This window comes from Saccopteryx bilineata, chromosome 8 (genome assembly GCF_036850765.1).
Source record: "Saccopteryx bilineata isolate mSacBil1 chromosome 8, mSacBil1_pri_phased_curated, whole genome shotgun sequence".
Taxonomy (NCBI): domain Eukaryota; kingdom Metazoa; phylum Chordata; class Mammalia; order Chiroptera; family Emballonuridae; genus Saccopteryx; species Saccopteryx bilineata.
In genome coordinates, this window is record NC_089497.1 from 13,754,305 (window position 1) to 13,772,394 (window position 18,090).

General features: G+C 37.6%; 1 protein-coding gene across 5 annotated transcripts in view; it reads right to left on the reverse strand.

The window, feature by feature from the left end:
- The window catches only part of ROBO1 (roundabout guidance receptor 1), a 1,143,090-nt gene that overhangs the window by 532,928 nt on the left and 592,072 nt on the right, over window positions 1-18,090 (reverse strand). The gene's annotated exons all lie outside the window — the stretch shown is intronic.

The window sequence follows — 18,090 nt, forward strand, 5'->3', positions numbered from 1 at the left end:
TGGCACACTCACTTTCCTAGGCCGAAGTTCAGGGATGAGGCTAAGCACAGCGACGCTCCAGTTCCCACACCCAGCAGCTGAACCGCTGTGCAGACACCCAGAGAGAAGCCCAGAGACACCCGCACTGACTTCACTGTGCTCAGTCACTCGGGCCTGCCATATCCACCTGTCTTAGAGGGTCAGGAGCCTCTCCTGCTCCACTGCTGATAAAGCAGCCACAGACACAACAAAACCCCAGTGTGGACCCCCTAAATCGGGTGGGTCCTGTAGAGTCATAGGCCATCAGGTTGTGGCCTGCAGGCTCTTGATCACCTCGAACACACCGACAGAGGTTTCTCTGTCCGAGCAGCGAAGAAGAGCACGGCTGCTTGTTTATTCAAGGAAGGAAGGGTGTCCTTTATGAATGAGGCAGGGAGTGCACGCAGGTAATGCCCCTTTAAGAACATTCAGGGGGTCATTAATTTTGTGCCCTCAGGTTGTTGTTGTTTTTTTCTTTAGCTAGGTCAACACATTTTTTTTTGTCTCAGATACAGCTATTCAAACTGCTTTCCGAATATTTAAGGATGCTTTGCAAATTTTTACAGAGGATACAATGTCTAACATGAGTCTATGTTCATAACCCATTTCTTCACTCTATCTTCCTGACTCCCTCCGGCCCCTCTCCCATCAGGTGTCATATAATTAACGTAATGTGGCTAAAATGAAGAAGAAGAAAAAAAAAATAAAGCATTCCGAATTGTGCAGACCAAAGGGGAAAAGTGTTCATTATTGCTCTATTCATCCTTGCCTTGCCAGAGATTGATGTTGTCATTTTGTCCTTAAAATTGACTCTGGGAGGGGGATACCAGGGACACTATCCACTTTCTGTGCACCACCAGCCTGTTCATCTATTTGTACGCACACATCGTTTAGGTCAGAGTTCTCATGGCATCAATAGGAGAGAATGGGGAACAGGCCTGTGTGTGGGAGACGGGCATTTCTATGTATACTGAGGCAGTGCTAGCACCATGTTCCGGCACAAACTCAGTAACCTCGTGCAGGCGGGCTCCCCGAATGAAAGAGATTGGTGGAGGAAGATAAACTGTGGTTCAACGGTATCAAAGGGCTTTGAGGGAGACTTTCCTGCTTAACCCCGATCTGGTTTTCACACATACAGTGTGTTTAGGGTCACCTTAATTTTAGACTACTTCTACTTAGTCACACATTTACCTTTTCAAAGGAAATATTACTTTTAATTTATGATGGAACGGCTCATTTCATGCGTAGACACATATTTCTAGTCACTCTTACAAATCCAATAAAAGTCCATCCAAAGCGATGCCATGAACGACACCATTGGTCTGCACCACGTCAGAAGAATTTGTGCGCCCTTTGTTGTTGAACTCTCCCTGAGAATGAGGATATTGTAACAAAAACAGTCAAGAGGAGGAAAGAAAATTTACTATCTTCTGAAACGAGATACCTCAATCTGTCCTAAAATAGATTCTTCATGTATGTCTAACTTCTAAGTGGTTTCTAAATTTGCTTTCTTGTTCCCAACTGTCACCCTTCTGGCCCTTTCTTATTCTCAGAAAAGGAAAGGATAGGTTTTGCCTTAATCAATGGATCTTACCGTATGTCTTCAGCACATTCCTATGCACCCAGTACTGTCTTTTAATTGGGAATATGCTGGATTTACAGGAAACAAAAGGTTTCATTTCACCAACCTCACTCATTTCCCCCTCCTTCCCGTCAAAATATAATTATAACAGGAAATAATCACTTGACTCAAGTGAGCTGCAGGAATAATTTAAAGAGAGTCCAAAAGATATACATTTAAAGTTTTTTGTTAAATAATATTGATTATAAGAGCCACAAATGGGACATAATGAAGCAATAGATTATTTAATGCTTTCAATGCCTGAAGGAAGTCTTCTTGTGTTCTCTGGTTGTTCTACAATGGAAGTGATATATTTCGGGAACATTTATCCTTAAATATAATAACTCATAGAAGGTGATGCAGATTTCTATAATGGTAAATTAAATGATAAACTTGAAACTTGTTAATCTGTTTAATAATAATTTTACTGAGATTAACCAACACCTATGCCAAAATAGAATGAAAATTTTGAATTAGAAGAATCATTATATTGCAGTCACTGAATAAATAACCATTTTAGACATGCATTATTAATGGACATTAAGTCTATTAGGTGAGAAATAGTAGGCAACAGCATATTTCACAGTACTAGAGTACCACTGCTATACTTATTTACTAACTACAAAGGGGAAAGTGTACTTTTATATTGGGTAGATCTGGTAGTCGCTGCTTGATCTCAGTAATCAAACTAGATTTCACCAATAGAGAGTAACTAAGAGTGAGAAGACAAGTGTGTGATATAATAGACCAGAATCACCTATGAAGCATTCATACTAACAATGCTTTCCCTGAATTCAAATAACATTTAACATCCAACTAAAAATCTACAAAAGAAATGTATCCTTACGATACACATGCAAAATAATTAAGGGGTGAATTATATTTAACATACTTTCAAATGTTCCAAAAAGTATATTGTGAGAGAACTAAAGCAAATATAGCATAACAGTTACTCAGTCTATTGTGGAAAATATTAAAAATTGAAAGACTGGTGGGTGAAAAAACTGAGTGGTCTAAAGCTTTCTCTATAATGTGCAGCTGAAATTTATGCAATAATATTTTTTTTCACTGTGAAATGATTATAATAGCTAATATTATTTTAGTATGTATGAAGATTCATCTCTTACTACCCTTCAACTCATATTTCTCTAAATGATTCATCATATTATAGAGCTAGTGTTACACTGTGGAAAGGTAAAGGCTTAAGAAAAAAAGTTGGTTGTCCAGATTGCTTCTTTTATTTATTTATTCTTAATTGAATTTGAAATTCAAAAGCTCAAAACATTAGAGTTTTCATCTTTATCCTTCCTTTTTGCCATATTCAGCTATATAAATATATGTTTAAAATAATAGGTTTCTCATTTTTACCTACTGTAATATGTCAAACTAGTTTCTGTATAGATTTGCATTATCACTGTGCAGAGCTTAGGTATTAATTGACATTTTGAAGATGACCATTAATAAAAGATTAGGGGAAAGCAAATGAATATAAACCACTATCAATATGAGAATTGTGTTCTACAAATTGGATCAATTCTCATTGATTCTTTCCTACTAATCAAGAGGAATGCAGGGAAAAGGTACTTTAAATGGAGTACTGTGAACATTTAATTAGAAGCCCAGGCAATGAATTAAGTATAAAAATTATGTTTGTGAAGCTTTAAATTTGTGTCACAATTCTATAAGATCAAATTAATGTTAAATACAAACTTCTGTTTCAATTATGTTTGGTTGAAATGATTGTGGAAGGGACATTATTATTTGCCCCATTCTTTGCACTGGGAATGAGAGAAGAAATGCGTTATGTTATGGAGATGTGGAGAGAAAAAAACCCCAGTAGGTGTTGTTAAGTAGTATCTACTTTATAAAATCCAAAGAATGAAATAAAAAAACAAAAATTAATTCACTGTGAGGACTAAATGACTTTCAGAAATTGACATGCTTAGAATATTGAATGCAATATGTATCAAGTTCTAAAATTGTGCTACAAAATGTTCAATGATTTTTTTTTTTTTACAGAGACAGAGAGTGATAGACAGGAATGGAGAGAGATGAGAAGCATCAATCATCAGTTTTTCGTTGCGACACCCTTGCTCAAGCCAGCAACCTTGGGTCCCAAGCTCAAGCTAGCGACCTCAGGGTCTCGAACCTGGTCCTCCGCATCCCAGTCCGACACTCTATCCACTGCACCACCACCTGGTCAGGCTGAAACTTATTTTTTAAAGCAGCATTATGGTAACAGAAAACAGTTGTGTTATACCATCCCTAATTTTGCTATTATAAAGAAAATCAAGGTTCCATCCTTATGTTTCTTTCAAAGATAAAAGAACCATAATTATAATGATTGACTAAACTAAAATAAGCTCCATGATAGAGTAGGTAATTGTAACAAATCTGAGATGTTAGAATTGTATTAAATAAAAAGGTAGATTTCATACAAGGATCTCAAAATATATGATAGTACTCTTTCTAAAATTCTGGTTTATTGATCAGATAACTGAATTAATCAAAGGTAAAAGAAAAGTAAAAATGGTACTGATTGTAATTACAACTAAAATGTCCATAAAGCTTTAGTTTATTTAATATAAAATAAAATAATACATTTTATGTGAATATATATATTCACATATATATATTCATACAATGAATATATATATGTTCATATATATATGTGTGTGTATGTGTATATACATATGTCCCCCCTCAGGTAGTTCTTACAGTTCTATCATGATCAATAGTCATCACCATGATCATGATCATGACCCACATGATCAATGTTCCCATTTTGAAGATGCTGTATCTAAAGCTCAGAATTTCTTTGTCTTCTGTGATGAACCTAATAAATAGTGCATTTGGAATTTGATTCCAAATGATTCCTGACTCCTAAGCACCTTATCTTTCACTATACCTCATGGCTTCTCTTTAGTCATCAATCTAATTTTAGGAGCCGGATGGAATTTCAATAGTATATAAGCAATGAGACACCAGATAGTGCTTTTTTTCCAGTCACTGAGCAATAAGATTGGATAATTTTAAAAATCTATTTTTAGCTCCATTAAGCATATCACCAGGGCTTTCTCACTTTCTTCTTTTATAGATAAAATGAAAAAATAATTGATAAGGTAGTTGGTTATGTTTAAGCAAGAAATGCACAATGGCATATTATTAAAATAGAGGCTGATTATTAAAATTAGGCTTTACCCACATATTTTAAAATATGTAGATTTGAGGATTGAACTACTGACTAGATAAAACCAAATGATAAGTAATAATAAGGTGGTAAATTCAGATTCTTATTCCTGATAATTATTTTTGTATCATTCTTCAAAAACAATGATTTTCCGTTTGGTGTAAGCTTAAGGTGGCTTAAAACAGAGTCTTGTCTTATTCGTCTTGATATGCTTCACCTTAGGAGACGACTAAAACAGAGTAGGTAATCAACACGTTTTTGTTAGAGGATTGGATGAAAGAAACGCTGAAGCATAGTTTAGCTGGAATCAAGCGTTCAAGATGAAGACAACTTTTCTCAATGAATGAATATCAATTATTCATTATTTAGGACTTCGCTATATACTTATCTATCTATAATTATAATCACCCTAAATATAATTTCAAATATAATTTTAGTTTGGGAGATTACTATTGCTGATAGAATAATATCTGTCTCCCACCCCTCACTCTCCATGAAAACATATACTCTATGAAATAGAATCTTGTTTAAGTTAAATCAGGTGAGAGTTTTACTAGTGCAAGTTTTCCTTCTTGCAGGTTGAAAGGGATGCTTTTAAGATATCCATTCATGACAATCTAGATATGAAGGAAAATGTAATAAATAGTGATCATTCTCAGAATTGAAAGAAATTATAATATGCATAAAGAAGGGAAATACTTCAATATTGCCAGGTAAAGGGACTGGATTTTGTTTCTGTGAACTCTCTCCGATTTGAATAATTTTAGGTAAAGATATGTAGACATAAATATAGGGATATCCAGATTTGAGCAAATGAAATAAATTTGCCTGAGAGTCTACTTTTGTAACTAAAGGGATATAACACAAACTTTGAATTTATGTTTGGTTTCCAAATACCACATTCTGATTTTGAATTTTCAAAAATATTACAATTCTGAAAAATAAAATGAAACAATAACTACGTGAAAATTCCCAAGTGTCATTTTGTTTGAGCTAATTTGGTGTCTCCAGTTACACCAGTCTGATGAAATCTGATTAAATAATAGACCTAACACATATTTAAACAAAAACACCAATGGCAAAGATATATGAATATAACTATTCTATTCACATAAAGTACACTACTGAATGTTAGGAAGGTAAATACATTCATGTATAAGCCTGTGATTTAGAAGAATACAAATGTCACAAAATAAGCTTTTAATTCATTTAAATTCAATGTAATTTGACAAAACAGGATAAAGTGCCTTAAAGTGCCTTCTGTATGGAAAGGCACTGAGGGAGAAATGGTTAGAATGTTAAAACCATTTGTTTCCAGATCTCTTCTAGTTGGAAACACCGACAAAGTGGAGCTCTTAAAGAAATTGGGAAAATTACACTCCATCATGACAATGTTTTTTTCTTTGATATCTGAATGTTTGGTTTAAGAAAGTCATGGAGGTTTTGGTGACAATAATAAATGACGACTAGTCCTGTGTATAATTAGAAAAGAAGCCAACTATCCTATTGAATTCTGCATTTATTCAAAATGCTCAAATCAAATCCTTAGTAACATCTGATGTGACGGATACCTTGGTGGTACGGAATTGCGGAATTTAATCCACAGAGATTTACTTCCTTGGACTTCATTTGTGAGAGTTAATTCCAGGCCCACTTTACTAGTATTTCTGGCTCTCTCCGTCTGTTGAGTTTTTTTTTTTTTTTGTTATTCTCTCCACCCACTTTCCTCTGGTATTCAACAGCTTTTCTTTTATTGTGCTTAGCATCTGCTACTGTTCCACTCTCTTCCAGTCAAAGCATAAGGTAACGTCAACACAGGCTAATTAAATAATGCTTAAAGTTAGTTAACAGGTGGTGGTCCCAGCTGCCCTAGTTATATGAACAGATACATCTGGCATTGTAAGGCATAGAAATGGCACAACAGTTATACCTGAATGAATGCAGTACTCTTTCTGTGGCATTGATTAGGAAGAAATAAGACCATTCCTCTTTTGTAGAGAGAGAAATTGGTTTGGGGGTAGGGTGATCACTTGTGAGATTCTGAATAAAACCTCAGACCTCCTTATCCTTTAACCTGAGCTCTTTTCTCATCACAGAATGTGTAAATTTATTACCACTTCTCCCAAGTATGTTAATATAGCATGTATCTAGTCAGTGCAATAGGTAATATGTTGAATGACATTCAAGAATAAACCACATGGTCAAAATATAAAAAAAATTTTACTTGGCATTTTGGAATCACTACAACTAAGTATCAATTATTATCTATTTAGATAAACAATATAGTGTAATGTATAGGAGCCACCAATTTGGCCAAGGTATTATATCTTGTTTGTTTCTCACTTCTCTTCACTTATAAAATGTAAAACAATAATATCTATTTAATAGAAGTGTCATAGGTTTTCACTAAGGAAACGTGTGTGAAGGCCTTACTTTCGTCCTGGACACCGAATAAGAAGTCAGTAATTGTTAGCTATTATTATAATCAGTCCAAATTAGAAATCATTTTTAAAAAATACCATTCAATAATACTTAATGAAGAAAATCCTATGTATTTTGACCTTGAAATGAGAAAAAGACACATTCTGTTTCTACCTGACTGGGCCAACTTGGAGCTTATAGAGGAGAAAAAATGAGGGATCAGTTAAAATTATGTCTCATCATGTCTTCCTGTTGTATTTCTCCAGCACACAGTTACACAGAACATCCCACTAAATCCTGCAGAAAGTATTCCCATGTAGCAGACTGCTCGAACTGCGGACTTGAGTTGGCCTAATTGCCTGGTTGCTTTGTGCTGACAAGGATGAATTCACTCGATTTTATTTCTTGAGGGAAAACAACACGATATTGAATTTACAGATTTCTTTCATCTTAAGAACAAGCTTTCCCCTGCCTGGCCCGGTGCTGTTTCCACCTCCACCCCAGATCACGCGGCCCCTGCCCTTCCCTTTGCCCCTCCCCTGGCTGTTCTGCAACGAGGATAACCGTCCATCTGCAGCCACAACAGGCCTCTCCGAGGCTGCGCCCACTCCACTGCTGAGGAGACAAATTTCCTACATAGACTCTTCATTGTCTGCTTTTTCTAACCACAGTCACGGTTTTGTGCTCTTCACTCTAATTGTGCTTTTGATTATCGGGGTCATTTTATGCCTTCAGCTTCCCCAAAGGTCACAGAGATTAGCTGTGTCCAATGGAGGTCCAGAGAGAGCGGAGTCTCCCCTCCTCCCCCATTCATCCAGCTCCATTGATTTCCCCTCCGTGTGAGAGCGGCGAGGGTGGCTAACGTTTTGCTTTCTGTACTGTCACTGGGTGCTTTCCGTGCACCCTCCGCACTGCTCCTGAGAGGAAAACTGTTTGCAGTGATGGTGTAGCCTAAGCCGTCTCCCTGCAGCCAAGCCGGGAAGAAAGCAGGGAAGGCGCAGAAGAAGTAGGGCGCTGCTGACGGAATCCTTTTTGCAATCGCTTCTTCCCCTATTGCTTCAGTTGACCTCGCTTTCAGGCACTCCACACTTCCATTTGAAAACAGCTGCCCTTCTCCTTGCAATTTGTCAGAGTGCAATCAATTGCGCGCGCACATCGCATGGATCATTACGTACAGTGCAATCACACACACACATGTACGAGGTACTTTTTTCTCTCTGTTTTACTTCGCCGACTATAACTTATCTTTGTGTTCTCCACGCACCGCCAGTACAGTATTACAAGACTCTGATTTGCATTTGTATTTTTATTGGGAGACTCTGCCAGCCCTTATTCTCACAAGCACTTTCATAGAGGGATATGTTTAACTCACTAAGGTCGTTCCAAAAGAGACATACTTAATGTAAATTAATGGAAATCCTTGAAACCTAAGACAATGTAAATAGTTACTTTTAGAGACTGCACATATGTGTGTACATGCAAAGGCAGTGGGGGTCTTGAACAATAAACACCTCAAATAACCGTGAATTCCATCCATGACATCAGATTGTTTATAAAATTATTCATATTGAAATGATAGTGGCGACCTTTGAGTATGTAAAAATATTTTCTAGGCACCAGAGTTCTTGGCTCATGAAGAACTTCATTCATTACCCATGGTCAACAGTTTAAAACACCATAGGAGGCAGTCCTGACTAGATTTTCCTTCGTTTTGAAATTCCAGTGACTAGTGACATTCTAGTTGGTGAAATTATCTTTTTTGGCCCAGAATAAAGAGATGATGAATTATGATATTTTTCATTAAAACATGTGATCTCAACAGTAGAAATGCTTTTTAGAAACTGTACTGCACCTTTACATTCAAATTTGAAACTACTGCACCAATGAATTTCCTCCTGAAATCCCAGAGTTTGTGTGTGTGTGTGTGTGTGTGTGTGACAGAGAAAAAGAGAGAGAGAGAGAGAGAGAGAGAGAGAGAGACAGATAGGGGCAGCCAGAAAGGAAGAGAGATGAGCAGCATCAATTCTTCATTGTGACACTTTGGTTGCTTATTGATTGCTTTCTCATATGTGCCTTGAGCTGGGTGGGGGGAGGGCTACAGCAGAGCAAGTGACCCCTTGCTCAAACCAGCGACCTTGGGCTTAAGTTGGTGAGCCTTGCTCAAACCAGATGAGCCCGCACTCAAGCTGGTGACCTCGGGGTTTTGAACTTGGGTCCTCCGTGTCCCAGTCTGTTGCTCTATCCACTGAGCCACTGCCTGGTCAGACTGCAATCCTTGTTTTGTATATGTGTTTTCTTTATTATATGCGGTTTAAGTGTCTGTTTGTTGCCGATAGCTTATTGGTTGCTTGCGTAACTGTACTAGCCAATGGGGTGAAGTTGCCACGGCATTCAAATAGTCCCGCCTTCTGGCATGCCACCTCACAAATTGAGGTTAAAGATTGGAGCAATTATTATGCTGTTAAGAAATCTTAACACCAGAAGGGGTCTTTGCAATGGTACAAGACTAGAGGTTCTCCAATTGAAAAATAATGTCATAATAGCTAAGTCTTTGACTGGCTCCTCTAAAGGTGAAATACATGTCATTCCAAGAATTGATTTGGCTCCATCTCAAACAGGGTTGCCATTTCAATTGAGACGTAGACAATTTCCTGTAAAACTTGCCTTTGCTATGACCATCAATAAGTCTCAGGGCCAAACGCTTAAGCGTGTTGGCATTTTATTACCTGAGCCTGCATTTGGACATGGTCAACTTTATGTTGCCTGTTCAAGAGTTCGTGAAAGAACAGATGTAAAATGAAAAATAATTGATGGTCCTCTGCAAGGCGAGCTTAAAAGTGATGGAAAGATCTACACAAGAAATGTTGTGTACAAAGGGATCTTTGACATGTGAATTAACATTTTATTATTTAAATCACCTTTATTTATTGAGCTAGCGGTGGCTCTTAAGAGTGTACCACCAGTGGTTTCCTTCATTGCACTCTACTTTAAGCAATTAAGCAAGTAGAAGGGGGAAACCCCATGGGGCAGTAAGCAAAGGGGCGTCCTCACCGCCTGCCCTAGGTAATTCAGTTTGAATTAGCAGATACCTTTGCACAAATCATTTTAATTACAATTTATAATATCTAGAACAGCGGTCATTTCGTATGACCGCCGGGCTTTCTAGTATATATATAAGTGTTTACACACTTATTGGTACATGAGCAGATATGTTCACTGTTAGATTCAGTGACTTTGCAATATGCCCCTAATATAAGCTTTTCCAGTTTCATTCTTAAAACTTTCTATCAGCATGCAGAGGAGAGACAGCCTAGTTTGTTATCAAACATAAGATCATTGTTTCAGGATGCAACTTCTATGTGGATACTTTTGGTCAGCACATGTATGGGAAATAGATGGAGAGATTAATATAGTAACTAATAATTTTTCCATTGAACTTTTGTAATTTTTTTTTAAATAGAGGCCAGACTTTTTTGAAGAAACACATTTTTCTACAAAACGAGAAAAGGAACTGTAGTATATAGATCAGGAATAAAAGCATGCTGAGTTTTACATATTGCCAAAATTATGTTAACTATGAAGAAAAACTTTCGGGAAATATTATTAAAATCATAAATAAATACTGTAACTCTTGCTAATGGAGAAACGAAAAAAAAAATAACTAGAGGAAATGTCTGTAATCTGTAATCTACAACATCTGGCATTTGCAAATGCCCCAGGGTTTCACCATAAACCTTCCAACCATAATAAAGGGAGTCAGAAATGGCTCCAAAGTTAACAATTTATATTTAAAAAGTGGATGGCCTATTTTTTTACATCCACTAAATTAACATAAATAAAACAAACATCTAAGACTATGCAGCTTTATTCTTATATTCTGGGGGAATAGGAGTAAAAAATTTATCAATGTAAACATTTATTTTTGGGCCCTGGCAGGTTAGCTCAGTGGATAGAGCATTGGCCTGGTGTATGGACATTCCGAGTTCGATTCCTGTTCAGGGCACACAAGAGAAGTGACCATCTGCTTCCCTCCCTCTCCCCCTTCTCTGGCTCTTCTCCTCCCACAGACAGTGGCTCGATTGGTTCAAACCTTGGCCCCCAGACAGGGTTGCCAGGTGGGCCCAGGTCAGAGAGTATATGGGAGTCTGTCTTACTATTTCCCCTCCTTTTATTTAAAAAAATTATTTTGGTAATGTATATTTCAATGCTTAAATATGATTATAAATATTACCTAACACATGGTCACCAAACTTTCCAGCAAACAGAAATCTTCCATCGATTATTAATTGCTTACTGATATGCAATTTTGTAGTTCCTACAGGGGGAAGATATTCTCTTTAACTGTACAAAATTCTGGCAAAGACAAGCGGGTATAAAACATTACAGTGAATGAGAAAACACACAAAATGAAAAATGTGCCAAAGTATTTACATAATGTAGGCAATTGACTGACCATGATAAAAATGATAACAGCATATTGTATTTCACAGAGAATAAAGATATTGTCAAACTTTTCATCAATCACATGTACACTTAATTTACTACGCCATTAAGAGTTATGTTATATATTCTTCTTGCAAAAATATTATACTCAGAAGGCTAGTAAGTCGTAACAAAAGTAATTTTGCATCCTTTTGTAAAACTAGACACTCTACTGACTTTGCTGGTAAAGTCTGAGAAGCGTGGAGGCTCTAAACTTATGTTCATTAGATATTTTTTAAATTTAACTTTTTATTTTGAGGTATTGTGTATGTTTAGAAGCAGTTTTAAGAAATAATGTGGAATACCGATTATACCTTTTACTTAGATTTCCCCAGTGGTAACATCTTTGGCAACTATATAAAATGTCACAAACAGAATGTGGACAAGTGTACAGGTAAGATGAATAGCATTCTATCACTATACAGGTTTCATGGTGCCTTTTTCTGGCCACACCCACTTTCCCCATGCTGAGCCCACTAATCTGTTCCCCATATCTGCAATTTTATCATTTGGAGAATGTTCTGCTAGTGAAATCATACAATAATGTGACTGTTTGAGATTTTTTAAAATCAGCATAATTCCCTAAAGATTCATTCAGCTTATATCCTTTCATCGCTATGTAGTATTCCACAGTGTGGCTAACCCACGCGGTAACCATTGACCCGTTTATGTGTATATCTTGGTTGTTTCCCGTTTTTACCTATAATAAATAAAGCTGTTATACACATTTGTGTATGGGTTTCACTGTAAACGTATTTTTTATTTCTCTGGGATATTATGTCCAGGAAGGAAACTGGTGTGGCAAATGATAATTGACACTTGTTTTTTAAGACACTGACAAATTTCTTTCTTTCTTTTCCTTCCTTCCTTCCTTCCTTCCTTCCTTCCTTCCTTCCTTCCTTCCTTCCTTCCTTCCTTCCTTCCTTCCTTCCTTCCTTCCTTCCTTCCTTCCTTCCTTCCTTCCTTCCTTCCTTCCTTCCTTCCTTCCTTCCTTCCTTCCTTCCTTCCTTCCTTCCTTCCTTCTTTCTTTCTTTCTTTCTTTCTTTCTTTCTTTCTTGTATATTTCTGAAGCTGGAAATGGGGAGAGACAGTCAGACAGACTCCCGCATGCGCCCGACCGGGATCCACCCGGCACGCCCACCAGGGGCGACACTCTGCCCACCAGGGGGCGATGCTCTGACCCTCCGGGGCGTCGCTCTACCGCGACCAGAGCCACTCTAGCGCCTGGGGCAGCGGCCAAGGAGCCATCCCCAGCGCCCGGGCCATCTTTGCTCCAATGGAGCCTCGGCTGCGGGAGGGGAAGAGAGAGACAGAGAGGAAGGAGGGGGGGTGGAGAAGCAGATGGGCGCTTCTCCTATGTGCCCTGGCCGGGAATCGAACCCGGGTCCCCCACACGCCAGGCCGACGCTCTACTGCTGAGCCAACCGGCCAGGGCAAATTTATTTCTGCAGTAGCTATACAATCAGCCAGTCAGTCTTGAAAGGCATGCCTGTATTCACAGGAAAGGCATGTCTTTGTGGCATTAGGATTAGCTTCATCTTCTGAGACCTCTTTCCTCTCCTCCCTCCGCTACTCCTTTGCTGTCCTCTCCTCCCCTCTCCTCCTTTCCAATCCCTCCTTCTCTTTCATTCCCTTCTGTACAGGTTTTTCTCTTTTCCTTCCCTTTCTTCCTTCTTTCTCTTCCTTTCCTTTCCTTTCCTTTCCTTCACTTCCCTACCTTCTCTTCTTTCCTTCTTTCCTTTTCTCCTTCTCTCCTTCCCTCTCTTTTCTCTTTTCTTTTCTAACTTATCCGTGTATGGACTTGTGACAGAAAGAATGACTATATGAACCTACCCTGAGATCTAGTAAGATAAGTACTATTACAGATCTGCAGATCATTTAAAAGCATTTTTTTTGAATTTTTATTTTATTTTATTTATTCATTTTTAGAGAGGAGAGAGACAGACAGGGAGAGAGAGGAGAGAGAGAAGGGAGGATGAGCTGGAAGCATCAACTCCCATATGTGCCTTGACCAGGCAAGCCCAGGGTTTCAAACCGGCGACCTCAGCATTTCCAGGTCGATGCTTTATCCACTGCGCCACCACAGGTCAGGTCCCATTTAAAAGCATTTAAACTTAGTTTTATAGGCTTTTAAATATTTAATATCTTATATTAAAAAGAAAATATATAATTGATATTAAGAATAAAGACAATGTAGATTAATCTTTTTAGTTCCTTTTTTTTTTTTATTGATAGTGACAAGCTATCAATAGATAGCCAAAAAATAAAAGTCAATAAAGTACAGAAAATATTGCAGGAAAGAAATTCTACTATGTTTTCACTGTGAAGAGCAGTCAGCTTTCTTAGACAAAAATTAGTACCTTGTCGGTTCTTATGCAGTTCAGAATAAAGCATATTTGGGACCATATAATCCAACTAAAAGATTTAAATTCTAGGCTAGTGTGTAACTATAGAACAAGGCCTGAACAAAAATGCCTATATCAAATTATGATTTCAAAAAAGCTTGTTAGTTTTTAAAAATATTTTATTTATTGATTTCAGAGAAAGAAGAGAGAGAGAAGGGGCAGGGAGGAAGAGCAGGAAGCCTCAACTTGTCGTTGTTTCTTTTGTATGTGCCTGCCTTCACTGAGCTAGTCCTGGGCTTTGAACTAACAACCTCAGCTTTCCAGATGAACACTTTATCCACTACACCACCGTAGGTAAGGCAAGATGGTTAGTTTTATACATCAAAAATATATTCACACACTATAAAAATGTTGTTCTTATATCGATTTACTAAAAATGATCAGTTCAGTTAGGTAGTAATTGAGAAATCATAACACCCAGTTTTCAGTATTTAAAAAAAATCAATTGCTAACAGTTATAGGTAAAGTAACATTGACAAGGAGACTAACAACAATCTCAGGCAACCTGACCAGGTGGTGGTGCAGTGGGTAGAGCATCAGCCTGGGATACTGAGGACCCAGGTTTAAAATCCTGAGGTTGCTTGCTGGAACAAGGGTTCACCGGCTTGAGCACAGGGTTGCCAGTTTGAATGTGGGATTATAGATTTGACCCCATGGTCAGTGGCTTGAGCCCAAAAGTTGCTGGCTTGAAACCCAAGGTTGTGGCTTGAGCCTAAGGTCACTGGTTTGAGCAAGGGCTCACTGGCTTGGCTGGAGCCTCTAGTTCAAGGCATATATGAGAAAGCAATTAATGAACAACTAAAGTGCCGCAATGCAGAACTGATGTTTCTCATCTCTCTCCCTTTCTCCCTGTCTGTCTCTGTCTGTCCCTCTCTTCCTCTTTCACTGAAAAAAAAAATCATCATCATCTCAGGTAATTTACTCTAAAAGCAAATGTAGGAGCCATAGGTAGTTTTCAAAAATATGTAGATAAAAAACATTCATAATCTCAACTTCTTTGAGAGTTGAAGATCCCTGATTCCAGAAAAAAAAATACACATATATATAATTATCCTATGAAAAAAACTGTGCTGTCTTATTTTTTAACACAAAAAGTGTAAGGGAACATAGACTTACTCATTATCAGAAAGTTATTTATTTGAAATAAATGTTTTTACCATGCTTGAAAAATCTTGTTGTTAAGATTTTATTACAAACTTATGTCAATTAATAAATGGATTGTCAAGCCACTACAATAAAAGATGATGAAAGGGAATAAAATGTTGCCCAACTGACCTGATCAATTTCTGAGAAAGAGATTAAAAGAATATTGATGGGGGTCAGACAGTGGATTGTCCTGAATTTAAAGCACAAGGTTTTATTCGATAAACTCTGACAGTTTGGGAGACAAAGTTCAGGTCACAGTGTCATTATTTTCCTAACAGCCAGAGAATATGAAATAAAGCACAGAAAAAGAAAAGAAAAGAAAATGAAATGCAAGAAATTAGTCATCTTCCTAGTGTTTTTTGAATGAAATAGACAATGACTGAGATAAAGATATGTGGATAATCTAACTAGTGATGATGCAGTTAGAAATTATTTAGTTGATAAGAAATTATGTCTGGTACATTGTGCTCAAATTTGTGCACAATGATAAAGTTCATCTTCAGCATAAAGGAAGAAGAAAAATGCTTGTTTAAATAAATTGTTTCAGAAATTTTCTAGACAATTTCTCTTTAGAAAATAGTAAACATTTATTACAGATGCCGATAAAAGCCTATGTTTCAAAATCAAACTTCAATGTACACTGCTTAGAATTGTCTTCATCCCACATTGAGGCCCACCTCTCATTCCTCGCTTTTCAAGGGAAGTTTATCCATGGATATTTAAGGTATCAGGGCAGGTCCAAGGGAAATAAAGATAGAGAAAAACAAAAGATGGACAAAGTTCAATAGAAGAAATAGTCCATAAAAATAGAGCCCATTATTGTCGTTTTTGTGAACATAAGTGCACAAAAAGTAGATATATAAAAACAGTATGTATATATATGTATATATATGTACATATATATACATATATATACACACACACATATATATGTAGAAATATGTTGTATACACACATAGGCATAGATATTGGGGGCTTGTGTGAAATATGGAGATAGTTTATCAGCAAAAGATATGATTATTTTTTATTTTTTTACATTGCTATTCAGAGCTTTGCAGAATTAAAGGTATGCTACTGTATAGAATTAGAATAAAACTTGGAAACAAAAAATGTTGAAGGATATTGAAAAAAACAGATCAAAATGCACAGTATCAAGTACCTAAATAAGTTAGCATACATCTTAGTGTATTCTGATTATTTAAGGAGAGGAAAAGAAATAAGGAGATCTTGAATTGAGGGAGAAGATAGATTCTTTCTAGGTCAAAGACATCCCAGCACGCAGAGGTGCAAAGGTCAGGGTTTGATCCTGGTCAGGTTACAGAGCAGAAGGAACCAATACGTGTAGAACTAAAAAAATGGAACTAAATAGAACAATAGATTGATGTTTCTCTCTCTCTCTCTTTCCCCCTTCCTCCTTCCCCACTTTCTCTTTCTCACAAATCAATGGAAAAAAAAATTTTTTTTTTAATTCTCTTTGGTAAAAATCATGATGTATTAACTGTGAAATTGGCTATTTTTTCATTGAAAAAGAAACACATGAATAAACTAATAAACTAAGCGAGTTTCAGTAAATACATCACTTTCAAGAGATCAAAATGGTTGAAGGTAGATAGCCAGTATTATACATAGGTGATGTTCACGAAGCCGCTGAATTTCAGAAACAACTGTTGTCCAAGGCTGAAATCAGTTGCTGAGAATTTGAGTTAAATAATCCTGTACTTGAAACGACTTGAGGAAATTGGCTGTTAGATAGACCAGCCAGCACCATTCAATGGAGTGGCCCTTGAACAGAGAGGGTGCTTTCCTTTGAATAGGGGGGAAAAAAAGAGTTTGATCACATTTAAGCTAATCTATCATTTATCATACCCAGTGGGTGAGATAGTTAATGACTCTATTGATTCTTTTTGGTGCATAGTGTTATATATACAACATTTAACCAATGTGAAGCTGAATACAGGATTTATTTTCCATTTGTTATGGATGCTCTCAAATTATCTTTATTTATCCCTGTAGATATTGATTTCAAACAAGAGTTTCAAAAGGGCTTTAGGTACTATCACTTTCTGAAAATGAATTTTAATTTTCAGATTTTCTTCTTTATGCACATTAAGTAGTTTCCTATGCTGATAGTTACCTTCAGAGCTCTCTTTACTTTTATTAGAAAGAAAAAAATAAAAAATAAAGGCACTGCAACATTGCCAGCAAGGCCAGTCACAGATGTTTCAGAAACGGCATTTTCCCTTTGTTTCTCTTTTCTCATCTGTCTTTGTTGTAGACCCACTGTTCGTTTATGCACGGCATTTTAATTTTTCTTTTATTCCTACCTCACTTTGAGGGTCATACAGGCCATTTCTAGAAAGTCTTCTGTATTTTTATTTTTTTTATTTTTATTTTTTTTGTATTTTTCCAAAGCTGGAAACGGGGAGAGACAGTCAGACAGACTCCCGCATGCGCCGGACCGGGATCCACCTGGCACGCCCACCAGGGGTGATGCTCTGCCCACCAGGGGGCGATGCTCTGCCCCTCTGGGGCGTCACTCTGCCGCGACCAGAGCCACTCTAGCGCCTGGGGCAGAGGCCAAGGAGCCATCCCCAGCGCCCGGGCCATCTTTGCTCCAGTGGAGCCTCGGCTGCGGGGGGGGGGGGGGGGGGAAGAGAGAGACAGAGAGGAAGGAGGGGGGGTGGAGAAGCAAATGGGCGCTCCTCCTATGTGCCCTGGCTGGGAATCGAACCAGGGTCCCCTGCACGCCAGGCCAACGCTCTACCACTGAGCCAACCGGCCAGGGCCGTCTTCTGTATTTTTAAAAA